We start from the raw sequence: 24,087 nt of genomic DNA on the forward strand, positions 1-24,087 counted from the left end.
GTCTTCTTGTCTTCAACTTCTGGATGAGATCCTTGTATTTCTGTTGTTAAGCAGAATATGAGCATCAGCTCCAAATGGTAAGTGCTTCTTCATGCTGATCTTTGTCTTCAAATCTTCTTAAGATGATTAAGAGCAACAACTCTTTTGTTGATTGCTTATGATTTGATCTTCATCTTCTGAAAGCAGATTTAGAGCAACAACTCTATTTTTATTTGCTTCTTCAGGGATCTTCATCTTCTTCTGAAAGCAGATTAAGAGCAACAACTCTTGTATTAATTGCTTCTTTCAGCTCAGTCTTTTTTCTCATCAAAGTAAGGAGATTAGAGCTTTAGCTCTTGAAATTAATTCCTTCTTGTAAGACTATCTTCATTTCCTCTTCAAGAAGATTTAGAGCAACAGCTCTATGTTGAATTGCTTCTTCCAATGCTTGTCTTCTTCTTGAATACTAATCATGAAACTTGTTACAGCTGATAACACATTTAATGATCATAAGCAGACATGAAACACTTCTTCGAGCAAAAACTCAGTATATTCAGTTTCTCAAGTCATTCAATGTGAACAATGTATGAGTTGATCAAGTATTGGTGAACTTCTGATAACTCCAGTGGAGAATACTGCTAAACAGCAGAGATTTCTTCTTCAATTCTTCTATGATTTCTTCATGTAGGCTTATGCTTAGCGTATAACAACACTATGGATTATTTCATCACATACAGAGTATGTGTTGCCTCTTGTGTAACTTATGATGCATGATTTCATATTTCTTCATTTATACTTTCATGCTCAGCTTCTGTCTACAGATTTTCTCTCAAGATTTCTCTTTTTCTGCATTCTGTAGTTGCACCATGGGTTCACACTTTGGATGCATATTCAATGCATTTTGGTGTACGAATGGGCACACTCTCAAGTTTGAAATTTGATATATATATATATATATATATATATATATATATATATATATATAGCTTGATGAGTTATCGTTGGAATCTAGCCGTTGAGATTGAAGTTTGATCTATATATATAGTTTGAAGTTTGAATATTGCTTTGAATGCTTTGTCTAGATTGAAGCTTTAATGACAAGTGTTGTTCTTGGAAGAACCTTATCTTCAACATGATGATTGCAGTTGATGGCGTGTTTCTTTGGTTAAGCTTGTCTTTCCGATGCACTGCATGTGGCTTGCTTCCTCAATCAACCTTGGGAATTGTTCCTTTTAAATGCTGTAACCGTTTTGCTTATGATGATGTTTCTAACGGCTTCCCATTTGATTCTAAGCTTTGTATTTTATTTAATTTGCATGCTGAGCTGTAGATTCTTCATTGGTTCACAAGTGACTCTGTTGTTGTTTGCGTTTTATATGTCACCGCGTTACTCTATCATAATTTTTTATTGTGAAATTCAAACCGCAATGGTTTTAGTGGAGAGAGATAAAAGTTATTTAGAAGTGAAGTGAAAGTATGTTGAAATGAGAGGGTGGTGTACACCAATGGTTTTAGTGAAAAGAAAATATATATTGGGAGGATTATTAGATTGTTCATTGGGTTATTACATGTGGCAATATGAGAAATGATGAGAAGGTTGGAAAAATAGGTTGATTATGAATAAACCAATTTTAACTGTTGTGCTTTGTAAATTTTAAAACAGAAAATGACATTTTAGGGAGTATGGTGGTATCTTCCATTAATGGCTAGATAATTGATTGATATATTAAATCTACTCTATTTCCTACTTCCTCTATCTTCTCTCATTCTTTCTCACATACTTCTCTCTTCTCAATTTCTTTTTACAACCAAACAAAGTCTTACGGACTTTTGATTGTTCATAATAATATTTTTTCTGAAAAAAACAGTTTTATAATATTTTTATTTTAGACTTTGTTTGGATTGATGGAATCGGATGGAGCGGGGCGGAATTGAATGAAATAAAATGATATTCCGTTGTTTGGATAATTTAAAAACGGATGGAGCAGAGCGGAAATGAGTGGTATGGATTCCATTCGATTCTATCACTTACCACCATATTCCTTCCCCTCTGATTTGGGCGGAATGAACAATATGTCTTATTCTGTCCTAAAATTTTCAAACAATGGAATGGTACATTCGTTCCTCTCTGTTCTATTCTGCTTCATCCCACTCCGCTCCGCTCCGCTCCATTCCGCTCCGTTCATTTCGTGATATCCAAACATAACTTTTTAAAGTAAAAATTACATTAAAAATCACTAATTTGTGCGAGAATGTAAAAAAAAAAAAAGAAAGAAGCATTAAGAAATGGATTACGTTTTAAGTGTACTTAAAGTTGAATGAAAGAAAAATGTTTCTTACATTAACAATTTTTTTAAAAATTACTATTTACTCAATAACGAATGGCATTACTTCACTCGCGATTTTTTTACCACTTTGCCACAATAATGAAAAGATAATACCAAAATGCCATGAAATGAAAAAAAATACTCAAATGCCCCACTTTCCTTACATGTCCGTCCAGGGGTTGGCCGGACTGGTGAAGCCTTTTTTTTCCCTGTTGGGGTCCGTCCAAGGGTTGGCCGGACTCTAACTGGACTTTTTTTTTTCGTTTTTTTTTTAATTTTTTTATTTTAACAAACCTCTTTGCTAAAATACATCAACTTATTTTAACAATTTTGTAGTTTATAATGCTTGTTAAAATAGATCTAAATAAAAATAAATGAGTTTATGGTAAACTCCATAATTAATATATTTTAAATAAGTTGATGGTCGATGCAAATAAGTTAATTAATTAAATTTATAATATATTAAAATCAACCATAAATTTAGCATTTCCCTAAAAATAAAAAGATATAAAAAATTAAGCTTAATTATAAGTAAAAGTCTGCACATTTAACGTCTTTAGAGGATGACAATTTAATTAAAGATAAATTAATAATTGTGTTAATTATTTTACAAAAAATTAAGAAAAATAAATTTATTTAATTATTAAAAATAATCTATAACTAAAACCGAAGTATTTATCTCAATTGGAAGGCAAAGCGTTAGAATTACCTTTCTCACGTCCTCATAGAGCTACCATTTACTTTCATTCTTGTTGTTTTTTTGGTGTCAACGTTCAAATTTTAATTTTCCATAAACGTATATTGGTATAATAAAATTGATTAAAAAAATGAATAATTACTATAATTTTCACTGAATCAGTCATTAAATATAATAAATAAACAATTACTATAATTACAAAATCATTTAAATCAATTAATAAAAATGAAAAAAAAAGTTCACTTAGAGTCCAACCAACCCCTGGACGGACCCCAACTGGGAAAAAAAAGGCTTCATCAGTCCGGCCAACCCCTAGACGGACATGTAAGAAAAGTGTGGCATTTGGGTATTTTTTTTTTCATTTCATAATATTTTGGTATTATCTTTTCATTACTGTAGCAACGTGGTAAAAAAATCCTTCACTCGCTCACAAGAAATAAATCCACATCCAAATGTTCACGTGACCAGATTCGGACATCAAGCAAAACGGACACACGTGGCATTTGCTTCCTTTTAAGCGGCAAAGTAAAGTGGTAAATTACAAATTTGTCCATCGTGGCGGTGCTATTATACGAAAAAAATGAAAAGTCCACACAAACCATTTGAATCTTGAATCTAACGACGTGTCATGGATTTCATCCTTGTCCTGGTTTTATTTATTGGGAAAACAAAAAAAACGGTCTAATACAGGACAATGATAAGGTACGGAAAGGTAAATAAATTCAAATCTTTCACGGCTTTCAGTTGCAGGTTCCCCCATCCCCGCGTCACGTGCGGCCAGCCAATCTAGTACCCTTTCCAGTACTAGTATATTTTCTATTTTTATTCCAAAAATAATACTGCCAGTGTTTTCTTAATAATCGCTTTTGTTTGTTTATTTTTTTATAAAATTATCTTTAAATTTTTCATTGCATTAATTTCTAAATGAATTATTTTTATACAATTAAATTTTTAATCCTCATAATTTATTTGAATAAATACTATGTTTAGGAGAAACAGAGATATTATAAACTAATTTTACATTATTTTACTAACTGAGTTTTGATCGTAATTAAAGTTTATAAATTGATTTTATTGTTTTGATAGTAGTGGGCTTATGACCATAATTAATGATATAAGAACAACTATTCCCTCATCTTAAAATATAAGAGAAAAAGTGGTATTTTTTATTTTCCCAAATTATAAGAGAAAAAAATATAATCTTAACTATTATAAGTGAAATTGTTCAACCATATAATAGAAGATATTTGGATCTTAACAGAAATGTTGTAGATTTAAATAAATTTCTAGAAGATGGGTTGGATTTTGGATTTGAGAAGGAAGTATTGAATAAAGAAGTTCATAATATGCTGAAGATTTTTTGTAGATTTTTCCTACTAGATGCTTGGAGATCAAAGGGAGAAAAATTATGAATAATTACATGTGGGTGTTTTTCTTAAATTTGAAAATAATTTATGTGAGATATTGGATCGAACTCTAGTATGGTCGAAGGGTAGCTTCTTGGTTCGACAGGATTAAGCATGAAGTCGAAGGTTGTTCATATGCTTGTGTCGTAGATGCTAGGGTTGTTAGCATGTTAAATTAGGTTTTAGTGTTTAAACCCAAATTTGTTAAGTTAGCTTGTTTATTAAGTTGACTTGTGTAATGGGCCTTGTGGAAAAAACCCATTAGTTAGTATGTTAGGTTTTATTATAAATAGCATACTAGTCTCTCATCATTGCTAAGCTGCAAATCCTAATTTAGGGTGAGAGAGGTTATTTGTTATTCTTGTAATCTTGTTTTAAGAGAAAGTAAAAGAATAGCAGTTATAACCAATTCTTGTGTTCTTCTTATCTTCCCTCATTCCTATTATATTTTTCTTGTGTTCATCTTATCTTCCCTAATTCCTATTATATTTTGTTCTTGACATCGTTTTTCACAACAACTTAAATTTTTATTTGAAAATTTCTATTACTCTATGTATCAGTTGTTGTAGTTTTATCTATGAAATGAATGAGAGTTTGAACTATTATTTTCTACTAGTATTTAAATGATTGAGATTTGTTAATAATAAAGAAATGATAACAAATATGTATGCGTAAACTAATTTTTTAACTATCAAATGGAGTATAAACTCATTTTCCTACCTCATTATCATTAGCATATAGAAACATTTTCTAAATAGAACTTGTTCACCATGTTGAAACTACTACATGCAAAAACTAATTTTACTATTGAAAAAGCCAATGCAAAAACATCTTCATGTCCATGCTCTCAATTTATCCAAAAGATGCGATAAGTGCTCTTCATGGCCAAATATGCGAGGAAATATAGCCTGCATATAAAAAACACATGTCATTACAATAAAGTTTCATGGCCTGTATAAAATTAGCATACACCATCACTTCACAACAATAAAAAAAAAATGAATTTATACCTTAATCAAAATTGTGTACAGTGGCGGATTCGGAACTTTTTTATGGTGGGGGCTTAAAAATAATGGATATACTTTGACAAAGAAAAATATTTCAAATTGTTCCAAAATACATAATATAACGACAAAAAAAGTTAAAATACAAAAAAACTTACAATTGTCCTCTACGAGTTTTCATATTTTGAAAATGTTCCAATGATTTTTTCATTGTCCACTTCATCAAATATGTCACTCTCTCTATATATGTAACTAAACAATCATTCAACCACTCATCTCCCATACGATTGCGTTAACCATTCTTCACAAAACTCATGGCAGAGAAAGATCTTTCAACAGTTGCAGTTGCCACAGGTAAAATCAAAGCTAACCTCACAAGTAAGTATGTCATTGGATACACAATATACTTTTTAGTTTTCACCAACATTTCAGAAAGTTCGGTGATTCCATTTAACTTAAAAAATTTATCATCAGACCGAAGATCTATGTTAAAAGTCTCAAGCTGACTATCAAGCACAATAAGCTCCACATGAGAAAATTCTGATGGATAAAACTTAGCCAAATGAATCAACTTCTCCTTATCAAATGCAAAAAATGAATCTCTTGGATTTAAGCTTGCTACACAAAGAAGCAACTCAGCGTTCACCTCGGTAAATCTATTGTTAAGCTATTGAAGTTGTCTATCAATCACTTCATAAAATAACTCAACTTGAAAACGATGTAGATTTGAAATTTTTTGAGCTTTACGCTTCGATCTTCCTTGTGTAATGAGTGCATCATCCATATTTGAAATGCTAATATTTTGCTTCTCACAAAATAATGATACTTCATTTAGTAAAGTATGCTAACCATTATCTCTCATACTTTGTAACATGCCTTTACAAACTCTAACTAATGATATAGCATTTACAATATCCTGATTACTTCTTTGCAATGCTTGAGATAAATCATTAGTAATTCTAAATATATTTTTCATCAAGTGCAAGTTAAAAATAAATTCAAAAGACTGTATACTTTTCAATAAATGACAAGCTTCAATTTGTTGATCTGATGATGAGCCATTTTCCTCAACAAATTCGAGGACATCAATTACTGAAGTAAACAAAGAGATCAAGCTAAGTAATGTACCATAACGTGAGCCCCATCTTGTACCTCTGGCAGGTTTCAATGTAGCTTCTTGATTAAATCCAGAACCACTAGAAATTTCACCATTCAATAAAGCTTCTTGAACTTTAAGCATTTGACTTTCTCTAAGAATCTCTTGACATTTACACGAACCTCCAACAATGTTAGATACATTGTTAACCAAACTAGAAAAACAACCAACATCAACTTGCTTCTTGGAAACAACAACAAGTGATAATTGAAGTTGGTGAGTAAAACAATGAACATAGAATGCAGAGCTATTTTCTTTCAAGATCAAACTTTTCAGTCCATCAAATTCACCTTGCATATTACAAGCCTCATCGTAACCTTGTCCACGCACTCTTGACAAACTTAAATTATGTGTTGCAAACAATGACTCCAATGCTAATTTTAAAGATATAACACTTGTATTTGCAACATGAACAAGACCAAGAAATCGCTCAATGACACTTCCTTTTTTATCAACATAACGCAAAATAACAGACATTTGTTCCTTAGTTGATGTATCTCGAGATTCATCAATTAAAATGGAAAAGAAATCATCTCTAACACTATCAACAATAACTTTTGTGGTCTCACGAGCTGCAGCTGTCACAATGTCCTTTTGAATTTAAGGTGACATTAATATAAGATTCCCACGAGCATTTTTTAGAATCATATCAAGCTTTTTATCATGTATTGAAACTAAATGAATAAGCTCAAGAAAATTACCTTTATTTTTTGAATTAATTGACTCCTCGTGTCCACGAAATGTCAATCCTTGCTTCAATAGGCATCGAATACAATCAATTACTGAAGTCAAATGAATATTATATTCTCTTTTCATTAAGTCTGATTGTTTACTGATAGCAACTTCAATATGTTGTTTTTGATTCATTAAGGCCTCACAACTTCTCCAAGCTTGATTGTGAGCACTGTTAAAATTCCCAACATGTATATCCAACCTTTCCTTTTTCTTCCAATTTGAAAAACCGTCAATCGAAAAAGCATCACTACTTTTTTGTTCTCCAATATCGGATCTCATGAGATAACAACATAAACAAAATACAACATCTTTTTAGACACTATATTCTAACCAATTTCCAAATTCTAAAAACCAGTCAGGATTAAACTTCCTAAAAAGAGGTCCAATTTTTCTTTTTGGAAAATCACGCTCTCTTGGTTGACAAGGTCCTTTTTGTAAATAAGCTCTTCGAATGTTATCTCGGTCATTTGGATGATAACATGCCATTTGTTTCCTCTCTCCTGGATCAGCTGGAAGATTGTTCAAATAAACTTCTAAAAATCTTTTTTCCCCACCAATAATTGACCTTAAAGGTGTTGATAATTTTCTACTTTCAACATTTTCTTGAAACTCTGATGTAAATTTCCTTTTAAAATATCTCTCCATTTCTAGCACACTAAAAAAATATAGAAATTTATATCAAAAAGTGAAAAAGAACATACATTTATCTTAATTCAAATACTCTTTGTTGTTCTTCTTATAATAAACACCTAATAAAAAAACTATTTCTATAATTTTACAATGTTATGTTAAACATAAATAAATGACAAAAATAAATTTATTAAAGAAAAAACATACCTCTATATATCAGTTGCAAATGACTCAATTAGACAAAGTCACAGACTCACAAAACTAAATTGATGTTGAACTTGAACTCTTGAATAAAATAATGGAAGAGGAAGAAACAAAAAAAAGTGTTATGTCAAAATGTGAGAGTAAATCGTAAGAATTGTGAGAGAATGTGAATAAAGTTAAGAGAGAGAATGAGTGGAGATTGTAATTGAATTTGAAAAGTTAAAACAATTAATAAAATAGAAATAGTAAATGGTAATAATTAAGAAAAGAATTTGAAGAGTTAAAGTAGTATTGGGTAGTTACATAGTACACGTTAGTGGGTTTGTTGGAGTTATATGGGGGCTGAACAAATAATTAATACTAATTATTAATTTTTTTTTGCTTTGCGGGGTCATGAGCCCCCACTCTCCCCAATGTGAATCCGTCGCTGATTGTGTAAGTATTCAAAAGTTGTTTGGACTAATTGTCGCGTGAAAAAATCGGGATGAGACACCTGATGCCTTCTTTGGGCTCGAGTGCTCAAGAAAATGATTTTGTTTTTTTGTCACTGTAGCGAGGAAAATCTGATATCGAAGTCATAGGATTGACTCGAATCAATATTTCTGTGAAAGTCGCCACCGCGCTTTATTATTTCCAAAGGAAAAGGGAAAAGAACGAAAAAAAACCCAAAGTTTGTTTTAAAAAACAAAAAGAAGAGATCTTAGGTACGGGTGTTGTTTATACAAGGGGAAGGTTTTAAGCACCCCTCATATCTGTGGTACTCCACAGGAACCTTTTTGAAAATCTGTGTCGTGTGTGCTAAAAAAGGGTTTGTTTTATTTTTAAAATAAGCTCGGCAAAGCGTTAAGCTTTGTGCCTACATACCTCCTCGGTGCAATGGAGAAGTCAGAGCTAATGTAGTTCCGCTTAAAGGGAAAACATTTTTAAAACGAATAAACACTTTATCGTCGTTGGAGAGAAATACTCAGCCATTGATCTTGAGCATGAGAACAAACGAGTTCTTTGCATCGCTAATGAAAGAAGGGCTCCAACTCGGATAAAATCGACGAGTATGCCACTAGCTCTCTCACGCGGAAAAGATCTCATTATATCAACCAATTTCAAAATCGTGGGGTATAACCACTCGTTTCGACAATTAACAGTGTCTAAACTTTTGAAGAAAAAGGCCATTAAAGGCAAAAGATATTTTTAAAGAAAGGTTTTGAAAAGGTTGCAAACATAGGAAGGTTTTGGAAAAAGGGAGAAGATTTTGAAAATTTAAGAAGTGGGAGGAGATGAAGAGGCTAACCTATTGCGTAAAATAAAAGCTAAGGAAAGAAACGGTCTAACCGAAATAAGAAGCCAACACTTGACATTGTGAGTCAAGGTAGATTTCCCATCCTTTGGAATATCAATACTAAACCAACATTATCACTTGGGGATCCAGATGAACTTATTATCTTAGCACCATTTCGCATTAAGCACATTAAAATTCTGACGAAAATCGGGCAGAGTAACGGCTGTTTCCGGGTAAAATCCTTATCTCAATGCCTTGGAATTAACCATCAAGGACTTTCAAGGAAATACCTGCACATACAAACAGACAACAATCCAATGCCAGACAGACAGAATAACAGCAGAGTAACAATAGAATAAGGGTCCAGAGGTACTAAGTCTGTAGATGTTGTTGATTGGCTGCAATTTTTGGTAAAACTCATTGTGTTTCTATCTTGTCAAATCTGGTGTCATGACATGCATTCTACTGTTGTGAAGTTTTTCTTATGCAGGCCTTTACCTGATGTCAAGGCCGATGTCATGACATTCGCAGCTGTTACGTTCTTTTCTGTTACTATTTATGGTTATGTGATCTGATAAGATCCTATGCGCTTTATTTGGAAATGTTGGATTCTGATCTGATTCAAGGACGTCTTTGATGGTTATTATTTTTAGTTCCTTGATTTATGGAAATTAGTTTTATTAGGTTTAAAACTAATTTGGATCCAAGGCCCAGCTGCTGCGTTTTCTGAAGGCTATATATTTTACGAAGAAGTTGCAGACCAGATTAGGGTTTTTGTATTGAGAAGCTTTAAGAGTTCTTTGTTTTAAGTTTTTGCGTTCTAGCCTTCTTGTAAGCCAAACAATCATCATGACGATTATCTTGGTCTAGGTGTTTTGGTTTGAGTTGTAAGAAGTACTCGAAGCTTTTAAGCAAGAGTACTATTGTACTTGATTAAAGCTTTTAAGCAAGATCAAGTTGTGTCCTTGAAGTGTGTCTTCTTTTGTTATTCGTAGAGTGTTTTTCATCACTGCTGTGATTGAGGGGGAGTGAGTAGGATCTCTGATCTAAGTAGTTTTAGATTGAAGTTGCATTGGGTAGATATTAAGTGAAAGGAGTAATCTTGATCTGTATTACCTTTAATTGATATTACTTATAGTGGACTTCCTCCCTGGCTTGGTAGCCCCCAGATGTAGGTGTGATTGCACCGAACTGGGTTAACAACTTTCTTGTGTTGTTATTCTGTTTACTTCTTGTTCATTTGTTTAAAAGCATTCAGATAGTAATGTCGTGACATCCTGTTCGACATCGCGTGTCTGAGTCCAGAATTTCAATTGGTATCAGAGCAGGCACCCTGCCTGTTTTTACTGGGTGAGATCTAGGGACAGTATTTTCTGGTACTATGGACAAAGAAGGTGGTGGATTTGTGATTAGACCACCCATTCTGGATGGTTCCAATTATGATTATTGGAAACCTCGCATGGTGGCTTTTCTGAAATCCGTGGATAGTAAAGCATGGAGAGCTGTAAACAAAGGATGGGAACATCCTGTCATTACTGATAAAGATGGCAAGAAAACTCTTAAACCAGAGGAAGAATGGGACAAAGATGAGGAGGCATTGGCGCTTGGCAACTCTAAAGCTTTAAATGCTTTATTCAATGGAATTGACAGGAATATATTCAGACTAGTACATCATTATGAACTAGCCAAAGATGTCTGGGATACCCTCAAGACTACTCATGAGGGCACCTCCAAAATGAAGATGTCAAGACTTCAACTGCTAACTACGAAGTTTGAAAATCTAAGGATGAGAGATGATGAAAGTATTCAGGATTTTCATATGAATATACTTGATATTGCTAATACCTCGGGAGCTTTGGGAGAGAAAATGTCTGATGAAAAGCTGGTGAGAAAAATCCTTAGATCCCTACCTAAGAGATTTGATATGAAAGTTACAGCTATAGAAGAGGCACAGGACATCAGCAAAATGAAGGTAGAAGAGTTAATTGGATCTCTTCAAACCTTTGAGATGGGGATCAGTGACAATTCTGAAAAAAAAAAAACAAAAGCATAGCTTTTGTGTCCAACTCTCAAGAAGAAGCAGAGGAAAGTAGAGAAGAGAATCTATCTGAATCTATAGCTATGCTTGGTAAACAATTCAACAAAATAATGAGAAGAATGGATCAGAAGCCAAGACCTAATGCCAAGAACATCTCATCTGACACCAGTAGATCTTATGACTCTGGCAGAAGAGTAAAACCAGAAGAAAAGTACAATCACAGCAAAGGGATTCATTGTCATGGATGTGAAGGGTATGGACATATTAGAGCTGAATGTCCTACTTATCTCAAGAAACAAAAGAAAGGATTGTCAGTCTCCTGGTCTGATGAAGATTCTGAGAGTGACTTTGAAGAAGAATCAGCCAAACATGTCACAGCCCTTACTGGGGTTTGTAATTCTGATGAAGACTCTAGTGAAGATGAGCTAACCTTTGAAGAACTGGCAGCCTCCTACAGAAAGCTGTGTATCAGAAGTGCTGAAGTTTGTCAACAAGGTGAAAAGCAGAAGAAATACATAGTTCAGTTGGAGGCTGATAACAAAGGACTTAGTAAAACTATATCTGAACTAAACAGTGAAATTATCATGTTACAATCCAAACTTGATCAGATGTCAAAATCTGTAAAAATGTTTAACAGTGGCTCGGATATGTTGGAGGAGATTTTGCAGATTGGAAAAAGTTCAGGAGATATGTCTGGTATAGGATTTGTTGGTGCAAAGAAACATTCCCAAGATAGTAGCAGAGCTAAACTTGAAACTGAGATGTTGAAACCAATGTCAAAACATGTGATTCAACATCAAGACAAAAGTAAAATGAAGAGAAAGTTTCAAAGATGGAGATGTCATTACTGTGGAAGATTTGGACACATTAAGCCCTTTTGCTTCAGATTATACGGATACCCAGATCAAGCTCCTTACTACAAACCTAAGCAGATCATGTCCATCCAGAAGCAACAATGGAAACCTAAAAATATGGCTTTAATAGCCCATACATCTCTTAGAGTTTCAGCCAAAGAAGATTGGTATTTTGACAGTGGATGTTCCAGACACATGACTTGAATCAAGAATCTGCTTGTTGATATCAAGAATCACTCTACTAGCTATGTAACCTTTGGTGATGGAGCTAAAGGAGAAATCAAAGGAGTTGGAAAACTAGACTGTTCAGGAGTGCCAAATTTAGAAGGTGTTTTGTTGGTCAAGGGCCTGACTGCTAACCTCATAAGCATCAGTCAACTCTATGACCAAGGATACCAAGTCAACTTCACTAAAGCTGAGTGTGTGGTTACTAATGAAGAAAAGGAAGTAGTAATGAGGGGAGTCAGATCCAAAGATAACTGCTACTTGTGGGTGTCCCATGAATCCAGCTACTCAACTGTATGTTCTAAAGAAGAAGAAGCAAAGCTGTGGCACCAAAAACTTGGCCACCTTCATCTAAGAGGTATGAAAAGGATTATTTCTCTGGAAGCTGTGAGAGGAATTCCTAAGCTACAAATTGATGAAGGAAGAATATGTGGTGAATGTCAGGTAGGAAAACAAACCAGGATGTCACATCCAAAGGTTACACATCTGACCACTTCCAGAGTTCTTGAACTGCTCCATATGGACTTGATGGGACCAATGCAAGTGGAAAGTCTTGGAGGAAAGAAATATGCTTATGTGGTTGTGGATGACTACTCCAGATACACTTGGGTAAACTTCATCAGAGAAAAGTCAGATGTGTTTGATGTTTTCAAGGACCTGTGTCAAAGAGTTCAAAGAGAAAAAAAAAATGGTGTTGTGAGAATTAGAAGTGATCATGGAAAGGAATTTGAGAATCAAAAGTTTGCTGATTTCTGCTCCTCTGAAGGAATACATCATGAATTTTCATCCCCTATTACTCCACAGCAAAATGGGGTTGTTGAAAGAAAAAATAGAACCATTCAAGAATCAGCCAGAGTTATGATCCATGCTAAGAATCTTCCTATCTACTTCTGGGCTGAAGCCATGAATACTGCTTGTTATGTCCATAATAGAGTTACCTTAAGAAAAGGAACCTCTACCACCCTATATGAGATCTGGAAGGGAAGAAAACCCACTGTCAAATACTTCCATGTGTTTGGTAGTAAGTGTTACATTCTTGCTGATAGAGATCACAGAAGGAAGATGGATTCCAAGAGTGACGAAGGGATCTTTCTGGGCTACTCTACAAATAGTAGAGCCTATAGAGTGTTCAACTCAAGAACCAGAGTAATAATGGAGTCCATAAATGTTGTGGTTGATGATGTCCACAATCAAGCAGATGTCACAGAAGATGTCGGAACATTCTGGGATATTACAGCTGAAGGATCTACAAGAGAAGATGATTGCAGTCCTACTATCACAGAGTCTGAGACTGAACCTCCTAACAAGAGTCCATCTATAAGAGTTCAAAAAGATCATCCTAGTGAACTTATTATAGGAGATCTCAACAGTGGAGTTACTACAAGGTCAAGAGAACTAGCTTCAAACTCTTGTTTTGTGTCAAAAATTGAACCTAAGAATGTTAAGGAAGCATTAACAGATGAGTTCTGGATTAATGCCATGCAGGAAGAACTAGGCCAGTTTGAAAGGAATGAAGTATGGGAGCTGGTACCAAGACCTAAAGGTACTAATATCATTGGAACAAAATGGGTTTACAAGAACAAGTCAGATGAACTGGGAACTGTTATCAGAAACAAAGCAAGGCTAGTTGCTCAAGGATACACTCAAGTTGAAGGAATTGACTTTGATGAAACCTTTGCTCCTGTTGCTAGACTTGAGTCAATTAGATTACTGCTAGGAGTTGCTTGTATTCTAAAATTCAAACTATACCAGATGGATGTGAAGAGTGCTTTCTTGAATGGATACTTGAGTGAGGAAGTTTATGTGGAGCAACCTAAAGGTTTTGCTGATCCAAACCATCCTGACTATGTGTACAAACTAAGAAAAGCTCTTTATGGCCTGAAACAAGCCCTTATAGCTTGGTATGAGAGACTAACTGAGTTTCTTACTAGTAATGGGTACAGGAAAGGAGGGATAGATAAAACTCTTTTTGTTAAAGATGAAGGAGGAAAGATCCTGATTGCTCAAATCTATGTGGATGATATTGTGTTTGGTGGGATGTCAGACAAGATGACTAGACATTTTGTTGATCAGATGCAATCAGAATTTGAAATGAGCCTAGTTGGAGAATTAACTTATTTTCTTGGGCTGCAAGTTAAACAGATGGAAGACTCAATCTTTCTCTCTCAGAGTAAGTATGCTAAAAACATTGTCAAAAAGTTTGGAATGGAAAATGCTACTCACAAAAGAACACCAGCTCCTACTCACTTAAAATTGTCCAAAGATGAAAAGGGAACTAGTGTTGATCAAAGTTTATACAGAAGCATGATAGGAAGCCTGCTGTATCTCACAGCCAGTAGACCTGATATTGCTTTTGCTGTTGGGGTGTGTGCTAGGTATCAAGCAGATCCAAAGATCAGTCATATCAACCAAGTCAAGAGGATCCTGAAATATGTGAATGGTACTTGTGAGTATGGAATGCTCTACTCTCATGGGTGTGAACCTATTCTCACTGGATATTGTGATGCAGATTGGGCTGGAAGTGCTGATGACAGAAAAAGTACTTCAGGAGGATGTTTCTTCTTGGGGAATAATCTTATTTCATGGTTCAGCAAGAAACAAAATTGTGTGTCTTTATCCACTGCAGAGGCAGAATACATTGCAGCAGGAAGTAGTTGCTCTCAGCTTGTTTAGATGAAACAAATGTTAACAGAATACAATGTCACACAAGATGTCATGACATTATATTGTGACAACTTAAGTGCCATTAACATTTCAAAGAATCCCATTCAGCATAGCAGGACCAAGCACATTGATATTAGACACCACTACATTAGAGATCTTGTTGAGGATAAAATAATTGCCTTGGAACATGTTGCTACAAATCTTCAACTGGCTGACATTTTCACAAAAGCCTTGGATGCAAATCAATTTGAAAATCTAAGAAGTAAACTAGGCATTTGTCTTTGTGAAGGATTATAGCAATTAACCGGGTGTGGGGCCAACATTATTTCTCTCTCCAAATATTTGCTATCATTACACATTAAAGTGTATTTTCCCCCTCTTTTACAATTTGTCCAAACGGTTTCCATTCCCCCAAAACCTATCTTCAGCACTCACGCTACCTCTCTGTGTCGTTGCATTCACAAACCTTTCCCCAGCATTCCATTTTCTCTCACCAGGTCTCAGAGTTCTCCCTCAAAGAAATCGTCTCCTCCCTCTGAAACAGCATCAGGATCTAGGGCACCAAATGTGGTGAGTGATCAAGATGTTGTGTTGAATGTTGTGCCATTGAACACTATTCCTGCTACCGATCATGTTCGTAGTCTACCAAGAAAGATGCATGCAAGAAAATCAACTGGTGGATCTGTTCCAGAAACCTTTTCTGCTCAGGGTAGAGAGGGCTCTGAGGATACTGGGAGCAGTGATGCTGATGAAGAGACTAGTAGCTCAAGTGATGACAATACTGGTGGCTCTAGTGATGAAGACAGTGATGGGTCTGATGATTAGCTCTGCTTCTGTTTGTGTTTGGATCCTTTTGTGGCTAAAAAGGGGGAGTAGTGGTTGTTTTGGTGGTTTTGGGTTTTTTTTTTGTTGTTGATCTTTTTGGTTGATGGATATGGTTGTATTGTTGTTTTCTTATATTTTGGTTGTTTCCTGGTTCTCCTTGACAATGACAAGTGGTATTCTGTAACAGTTGATTAAATAGATGTTTTCTGGATTTCTGGTGATTAATCAAGCTGGCTGTTGTTTGCTTACAGAATTTATTTTTCTGTTGTTGGCTGCTGTGTATGCATTGATATCTGTTTGGGTACATCAATTAGTGTTTTAGCCTAAAATTTGCCAAAGGGGGAGTTTGTAGATGTTGTTGATTGGCTGTAATTTTTGGTAAAACTCATCGTGTTTCTATCTTGTCAAATCTGGTGTCATGACATGCATTCTACTGTTGTGAAGTTTTTCTTATGCAGGCCTTTACCCGATGTCAAGGCCGATGTCATGACATTCGCAGCTGTTACGTTCTTTTCTGTTACTATTTATGGTTATGTGATCTGATAAGATCCTATGCGCTTTATTTGGAAATGTTGGATTCTGATCTGATTCAAGGACGTCTTTGATGGTTATTATTTTTAGTTCCTTGATTTATGGAAATTAGTTTTATTAGGTTTAAAACTAATTTGGATCCAAGGCCCAGCTGCTGCGTTTTCTGAAGGCTATATATTTTACGAAGAAGCTGCAGACCAGATTAGGGTTTTTGTATTGAGAAGCTTTAAGAGTTCTTTGTTTTAAGTTTTTGCGTTCTAGCCTTCTTGTAAGCCAAACAATCATCATGATGATTGTCTTGGTCTAGGTGTTTTGGTTTGAGTTGTAAGAAATACTCGAAGCTTTTAAGCAAGAGTACTATTGTACTTGATTAAAGCTTTTAAGCAAGATCAAGTTGTGTCCTTGAAGTGTGTCTTCTTTTGTTATTCGTAGAGTGTTTTTCATCACTGCTGTGATTGAGGGGGAATGAGTAGGATCTCTGATCTAAGTAGTTTTAGATTGAAGTTGCATTGGGTAGATATTAAGTGAAAGGAGTAATCTTGATCTGTATTACCTTTAATTGATATTACTTATAGTGGACTTCCTCCCTGGCTTTGTAGCCCCCAGATGTAGGTGTGATTGCACCGAACTGGGTTAACAACTTTCTTGTGTTGTTATTCTGTTTACTTCTTGTTCATTTGTTTAAAAGCATTCAGATAGTAATGTCGTGACATCCTGTTCGACATCGCGTGTCTGAGTCCAGAATTTAAAAGTCCATAAGTCCGAATCTCCAAAATGCTAGGGATAGTAACCAATAGTCCAAAAGAGAGCCTTAAGTGTTTTTTAGATTTTTGTTATTTATTAGTGTTTTAACATAAGAATAAAGTATGGTCCAAGTGGACAAAGAAAAAATAGCGGAAACATAAACATATGTCCAAATGGACAAAGAGAAAATAGCGGAATTATAAACGTCCAAATGGACAAAGAGAAAATAGCGGAATGTAAATATGATGAAATGATAAAATAAAGAAATAAAGCGTAAAATAAAAGAGCGATATAATAAATTGCGGAAATTAAAGTCAATTGTTAGATGTTAAAGATAACCATCTTGAAACTTGTCAAGTATGTTATCAAAGTTAGTAATTAAGATCGATGGTGAGTGAAGGATGTTCTCGGATTTAAAGTCAATGGAAACTTATCAGAAGCTTGATAAAATTATAGCGACTACACGATAAATTTCCATAAGTCTTAAATCAACCGCATACAATTCTCTTCCATATTTGATCTTTTTTAATTCGGGACACGAAATATTGCGCTATGTTAAGCAGATCGCCAAGTGATTTATGTAGAAATCACCCTACAACGAGGCCGGTCAAAACTTTATGTGCTAATGCATGCGAGAGAAGCGATATGTAGATCACTCTCCGAAAGCAATACCGCACGAAAAGAAAAATGGTGAGTGATCTAGTCTTTACCAAGAATCCATAAGAATTCTCAAGGTATTAAGACTTTCATCGATCAAAATAAAAAGAAGTAAAAGATGGAACCACATTAAAAGCTCCTTTCATCCATAGTTTCAATCACTTAATATTGCGGATTTAGATTCTCATCCTATCGACGCCCTAAGTCCATTGAAATTAGAGAGAAATTAGGCCTCTAACTTGTGATTCAAAGAAAATATCAAAAGAATGGAGTAGAAGATGAGTTAGGACCAAAAACAAGTCCAAAAAGGCAAAAAATACATTCTGCTCAGATGTAAATCGATTTGCACAGAGTGTAAATCGATTTGCATAACTCTGTTTTCAAATCTGCGCAGTTTTTTCAGTTATGTAAATCGATTTGCACCAGATGTAAATCGATTTGCACAACACAGTTTTTCAAAAAAACAGCAAATCAAGCGAAGAAAACTTGTTTAAACATAAATCCAAACACCTTGTGATCTTGGATCAAATTGTGCACGAAAATGTATCAAGTAAGCAAGCAAATCTCATCAATGTAGCACCAAAGGTGCATCAAGCATAAACAACAATGGATCACATCTTGAATTATGGAATGGATCTAGAATTTTACCAAATCTTTCACAAACTTTGAATCTTCTTCAAGAACACACAACCACAAGCCTTGATCTCTCACAATTGATGAAGAAAGTAGTGTTTATGTTGAGGTTTAGCTCTAAATTAGTGAGGTTCAAGATGTGACTCACTAATTTTTATGGAAAAAGAAGAGAGCTTTGAGTGAGGGGTTTGGAAGAGGTGAGGAGAGAAAGAGCAAGAGTTTTCTTGGCTATCAAAGCTTGAAAAATGAAGAGGGGAATGGCTCAATTTATAGGAGCTAGGCTTGGAAATTTTTGTGGCTTGGAGTTAGGATTGGAAAATAGAATTAGGCTTGGAGAAAGGTTTTGGAGCCAAAAATGAAATCCAATGGTCTTGATGCAATCACATGAGGGCTCATGATAAAATGATGTAGGAAATCCAATGTGAGAACTAAGTCATGCTTCCCATGCTTGCAAATGATGTCAACACTTTCAAAAGCTGAAATTTGCCTTCATTTTTCCAAATTCGCACTGGTGCAATCGATTTGCATCTTATGCAAATCTATTTACATAGCTGAAAAAGGCAAAATCTGGGAAAAAACAGTTATGTAAATCGATTTGCACATTATGCAAATCGATTTGCGCTGATGGCAGAAGCAAAATCTGGGCAAAATCAGTTGTGTAAATCGATTTACACCTTATGCAAATCGATTTGCACAGTGCAATTGTTGAAAAATGCTCCTTTTGATGGGTAGTTTGACTTGATACCTACAAAACACAAACATACAAAAGCACAAGGCAATATTTTTGGTATTTTGGTTAGTAAAACATATATATACAAAAAACATTGGTGTTTGATGATCCCTCTTACAGATGAAATGAGCATAACACCGAGAGCAGAGCTTTAAGATGAAACTCTTGATTGATGATTGAAATGCAAATGATGTATGACCTTAGGGTCAAAAATTGGGGTATGACAGATGCCCCTATTTAAGTTTCTTCTATCCGGAGATGTGAGGGTTAAAATCCTCGGCTCGACGTAATTGAAGAGACTTAAATATAAAACACACAATTTTTGAACCTAAGGTATGATGCGATGCTAATGGATGCATCAAGTATGATTATGGAATAGAGGGAAGTATAACACCACTGGGGAGATAAGAAAGGATTCCACTGGGGAAAAGGTATGTGTCATCCAGGGATAAAACTTGGATTCCACAGGAGAAAGAGACAGTCGACAGAAGTTTTCAAGATAAAACATGATTGAACTTCGGGAAGAATCAATAGAGAATATCTGAGGCATACATGAATGTGGCTACATCAATTGAATATCAAGGTAAAACATGATTGGACAACATCAAATGACAATCAAGGTAAAACGTGATTGGGCAACATCGAATAACAATCAAGGTAAAACGTGATTGGGCAACATCGAATGACAATCAAGGTAAAACATGATTGGGCAACACCAACTTACAATCAAGGTAAAACGTGATTGGGCAACACCAACTTACAATCAAGGTAAAACGTGATTGGATATCGTCAAAGGATAATCAAGGTAAAACATGATTGGATAATCATCAACGGACAATCAAGGTAAAACATGATTAGATAATCATCACAGGTCCATCAAGATAAAACATGATTGGATGTCATTAAGGGATAATCAAGGTAAAACATGATTGGATAACATCAAATGACAATCAAGGTAAAACATGATTGAAGGTAACCAAGATAAAACACGGTTGAAAGCGATCATGATAAAGCATGACTGGAGGCAATCAAGATAAAACACGATTGAAGGGAACCAAGATAAAACATGGTGGCGATCGGGATAAAGCATGATCAAAGACAATCAAGATAAAACATGATTGAAGGGAACCAAGATAAAACATGGTGGAAATCTTTCATGAATGACACTGAAAGAAGAAAAGATACATCTAGGAACAACAATAGACGGACAAGACAAACAAGTATCTGTTTTGGATAGGTGCCAAGTAAGTTGGATTTTGATCTCAAGGTGAAGATGTTGATAGCAACAGAACCTCGAAGAATGCAAATGAGTATGAAATTTGTTTCAATGCATGATGTTGAATTTTTCTATGCATGATATATGATCAATGCAATGCAATTGTTTGTTACAACTGAGGGAGACTCTTTTGTGAGGCACGATAGGAACTCGATTCCTCAACACGGGAACCCTGCCAATTCTGCTTATGAAGAAGATGCTTGGACACACTTCTTGTCACATTGGTAACTGTATCAGACTGGTGATCCTCTGAGAAGGACTGATAAAATTGCTTGGGGATTACTGAAGAAGATTACCCCTGATTGACCAATTGTTGTAAGTTAACTGATCATGGCTTCAGTTGAACTGTACTGGGGATGAACAGATCATGGCTTCAATTCTTGAAATGCATGTTGGGATGGCTTGCCCCAGTATAAGTCTTGAAATGATATTTTGATCAACAAATCTTGAATGAACATCTGAACAACAGGATCTTGAAGTAACGTGCCCCTAATAGGATCACTGATCAAGTTTCTCGACTGTTTGAACTTCCTGAAATATGAGTGATTACTTGCAAATAAAATGTTCATTCAAGAATGGTAATTTTAATGCAATGCTCAAAGCATATTTTTGAAATCAAAATCATTTTTGGAATGATGTTATTGATGTAAAGCAAATGGAATCACTGGTCAAAACATAAAGGTTAAGACATTCAAAGTGAAAGATAAAGCAAAGGCATGATATCAAAACAAATGATTGGCAAATCTCATGGGAGTCAGCTTATGCAACCTTGTTGTAGTATGCTTTCAAACAAACCTTGCTTCAATTAGGTCTTTCAAAGGTTGTAACGTGGCCTGGTTCACGGTTTAAGAAACAAAGGATATAAGGCTCAAAATTTGATTGTACCCACCCCATCTTCGTGATGATCTCCAGTCCTAAACTCAGTTAATTCAACTCATGCATTCAGGTTCCAAGAGGCTTCTGGAATTGCACCTTTGTAATGATGATAGCTCACAAGCAAAGAGAACTTTTGAGATTGCAGTCACTTCTTCCTTTTTGTTGTCACAACATTTTGTTGCTTGAGGAATTTATTGACTTCTCTTTTTTTTCTTTTTCTTTTGATATCCCTACCTTTTGCCTGAACTGTTTATTTTTGCATTTACAGTCAGCGGGATGCCCTTATTTTTGCCTAAGTCGTTTTTTGGTTTTGACTTAGCAGGCTTTTCTTTGTATATATTTTTTTTGATACATATATATTTTTTTTTGAAAGATAGTGACTGCCTTGCTTAATGATTGATGAGCCATCATTGGCCTTTTGATTGACATCTCCAACACTTCTTTGACGTATGCGGAGGAAAGCTTGCGATTGAAACACTTGTTGAAAGGTGTACTGAATGATTCTCTTAAAATAGAATGCATAGCCAAATTAACTGAGAACTACCCTGCCCCAGGTTAAAAATGCGGGTTTTTCGTACAGAAAGAAACACCAACTTCGAAGGCTCAGAGGGGTTGACAAGGGATTAACTTCCTTATTTATTCAGTGTTTGGGAATTGAAACAATGCCTGTACATCATCAACAAAGTTTTATTTGAAAGTATACAGTTCAGCAACTTGGGTATTTCGTTGTCATCATCCTCCCTCCAATCTTTGCATAAAACACAAGTTTGATAGAAAAAGCAAATAGAAGAAAAATTTTTGAAAAATAAGGCATAAACATAAACATAGTAGATGAAAATGAATTCAAAATATGCAATGCTCATTTCATTAAAATCACCATTCAGAAACAAACAAAGCCTAAAAGTAAATACCACAATAAAGGAAATACGAACAGTACAGAAACAAGGCCTAGTGACTAATCAGCAACAAAGATGAGCTATCTTGTCTAAAACACTTGGCTTTAGGAAAATTGGGCTTTGACTTGTTTTCAGCCACTCTGATCTGGCAAAGGATTAGTGACAACATTGGGACCCATATCCTTGAAAGAGAGCATCTTTGATCTCACCAACTCTTGAACTCTTTCCTTCAGAGGAAAACATCTTTCTAAATCATGGCCTGCTGCACCTTGATGGAAAGGACAATGGAGATCAGATCTGAAACCATCAGGGAGAGGATTTCGAGGAGGCGGCATAGCTCTTGTTGTAATCAACCCTTTCTGGACCAAAGCAGGGTACAGTTCTGTATAAGTCATGGGGATAGGATCAAAGTCGATCCTATTACGAATCTAATTCTGTTTAGCAGTTTGAGGTTGAGGAGCTTGAATTCGCACAGGAGCGACAACGGCTACATAAGGTTGATCACCATTTTGAGGTCTACGACGAGATCCCCTTCTGTCATCTGACACAGCATTAGTCTCATGCTCCTTCTTCTTGTGGAAGTTTCCATAAGGTTTCTTCGATCCACCAGAGGATTCAGCAACATTAGCAACCTTCCCATTCTTGATTCCTTCTTCGAGTCTCTGGCCAATAGTAACCAAGTCTGTGAAGTTTGAGGACACACTTCCAATCATTTTCTCCTAGTAGAAAGGGGAGAGAGTATCCATGAACATTCCAGTCAATTCTTTCTCAGCCAATGGTGGTTCAACTTGGGAAGCCAATTCTCTCCAACGTTGAGCGTATTCTTTGAAAGATTCCTTTTCCTTCTGAGCCATGTTCTGAAGTTGTCGACGGTCAGGTGCCATATCCAGATTATACTTGTATTGCTTCATAAATGCATCAGCTAAATCTTGGAATTTTGAACACAACCCTTTTCCAAACTCATGTACCACTTCAACGAAGCTCCACTTAAACTGTCTTGAAAGCAATGAACGAGCAAATTCTGGTTGTTGGTGTAAGCAGTCATCTTTCTGTAGTACATGGTCAAATGACTCCTTGGACAAGTATGCCCCTTGTACTTCTCAAACTCGGGAACTTTGAACTTGGACGGCATGACAAGATTTGAAACAAGACCCATATTATCAGCATTCACACTAAAGAAATTGCTTCCTTCCATGGCTCTTAGCCTCTTTTCCAATGCCTGATATTGCTCACGGACTTCTTCAACTTCACCACAATCTCCTTGACTAACACTTCGAGAACCAACAGAACGGTAATCATAGAGAGGATTGTCATAGCGAACTGGAACAGCTTGAGCAGTAGTATGAACAACAGGTGGAGGTTCAGAAAAGACCGGAGGTTGGAATATCTGCCTCGAAGTTTGACCCACCATAGAAGCATTGACATATGTTGGAGAGAAATTCTCAGGTAACCCAAATTCTGGCCAAGTAGAAGGTGGCTTCTGAACCTGTAAAGGATCAACAACAGCAGTGGAGACTTCGGAAATAACAGTCCTCTAAGGGGGATCAGTCCTAGCCATCAACACTTGCATCATCTCGGTAAGCTTAATCATGCCTGATTTCAACTCATCAATTTCCATTCTGACTTCCATGTTATGTTTCTCTTGATCTGCCATTCTTTGTCTAACAGCAGCTCTAGTTCCGTACTTGTGTGGAGGAATCAGCTTGACAGTAGACAGACAAATT

General features: G+C 35.4%; 1 pseudogene; it reads right to left on the reverse strand.

Moving 5' to 3' along the window:
• Nucleotides 1-5,242: 5,242 nt before the first annotated feature.
• On the reverse strand, nucleotides 5,243-23,981 carry LOC131643836 (uncharacterized; annotated as a pseudogene).
• Between the last annotated feature and the right edge of the window lie 106 nt (nucleotides 23,982-24,087).

The sequence above is a fragment of the Vicia villosa genome, linkage group LG1, assembly GCF_029867415.1.
Source record: "Vicia villosa cultivar HV-30 ecotype Madison, WI linkage group LG1, Vvil1.0, whole genome shotgun sequence".
NCBI lineage: Eukaryota > Viridiplantae > Streptophyta > Magnoliopsida > Fabales > Fabaceae > Vicia > Vicia villosa.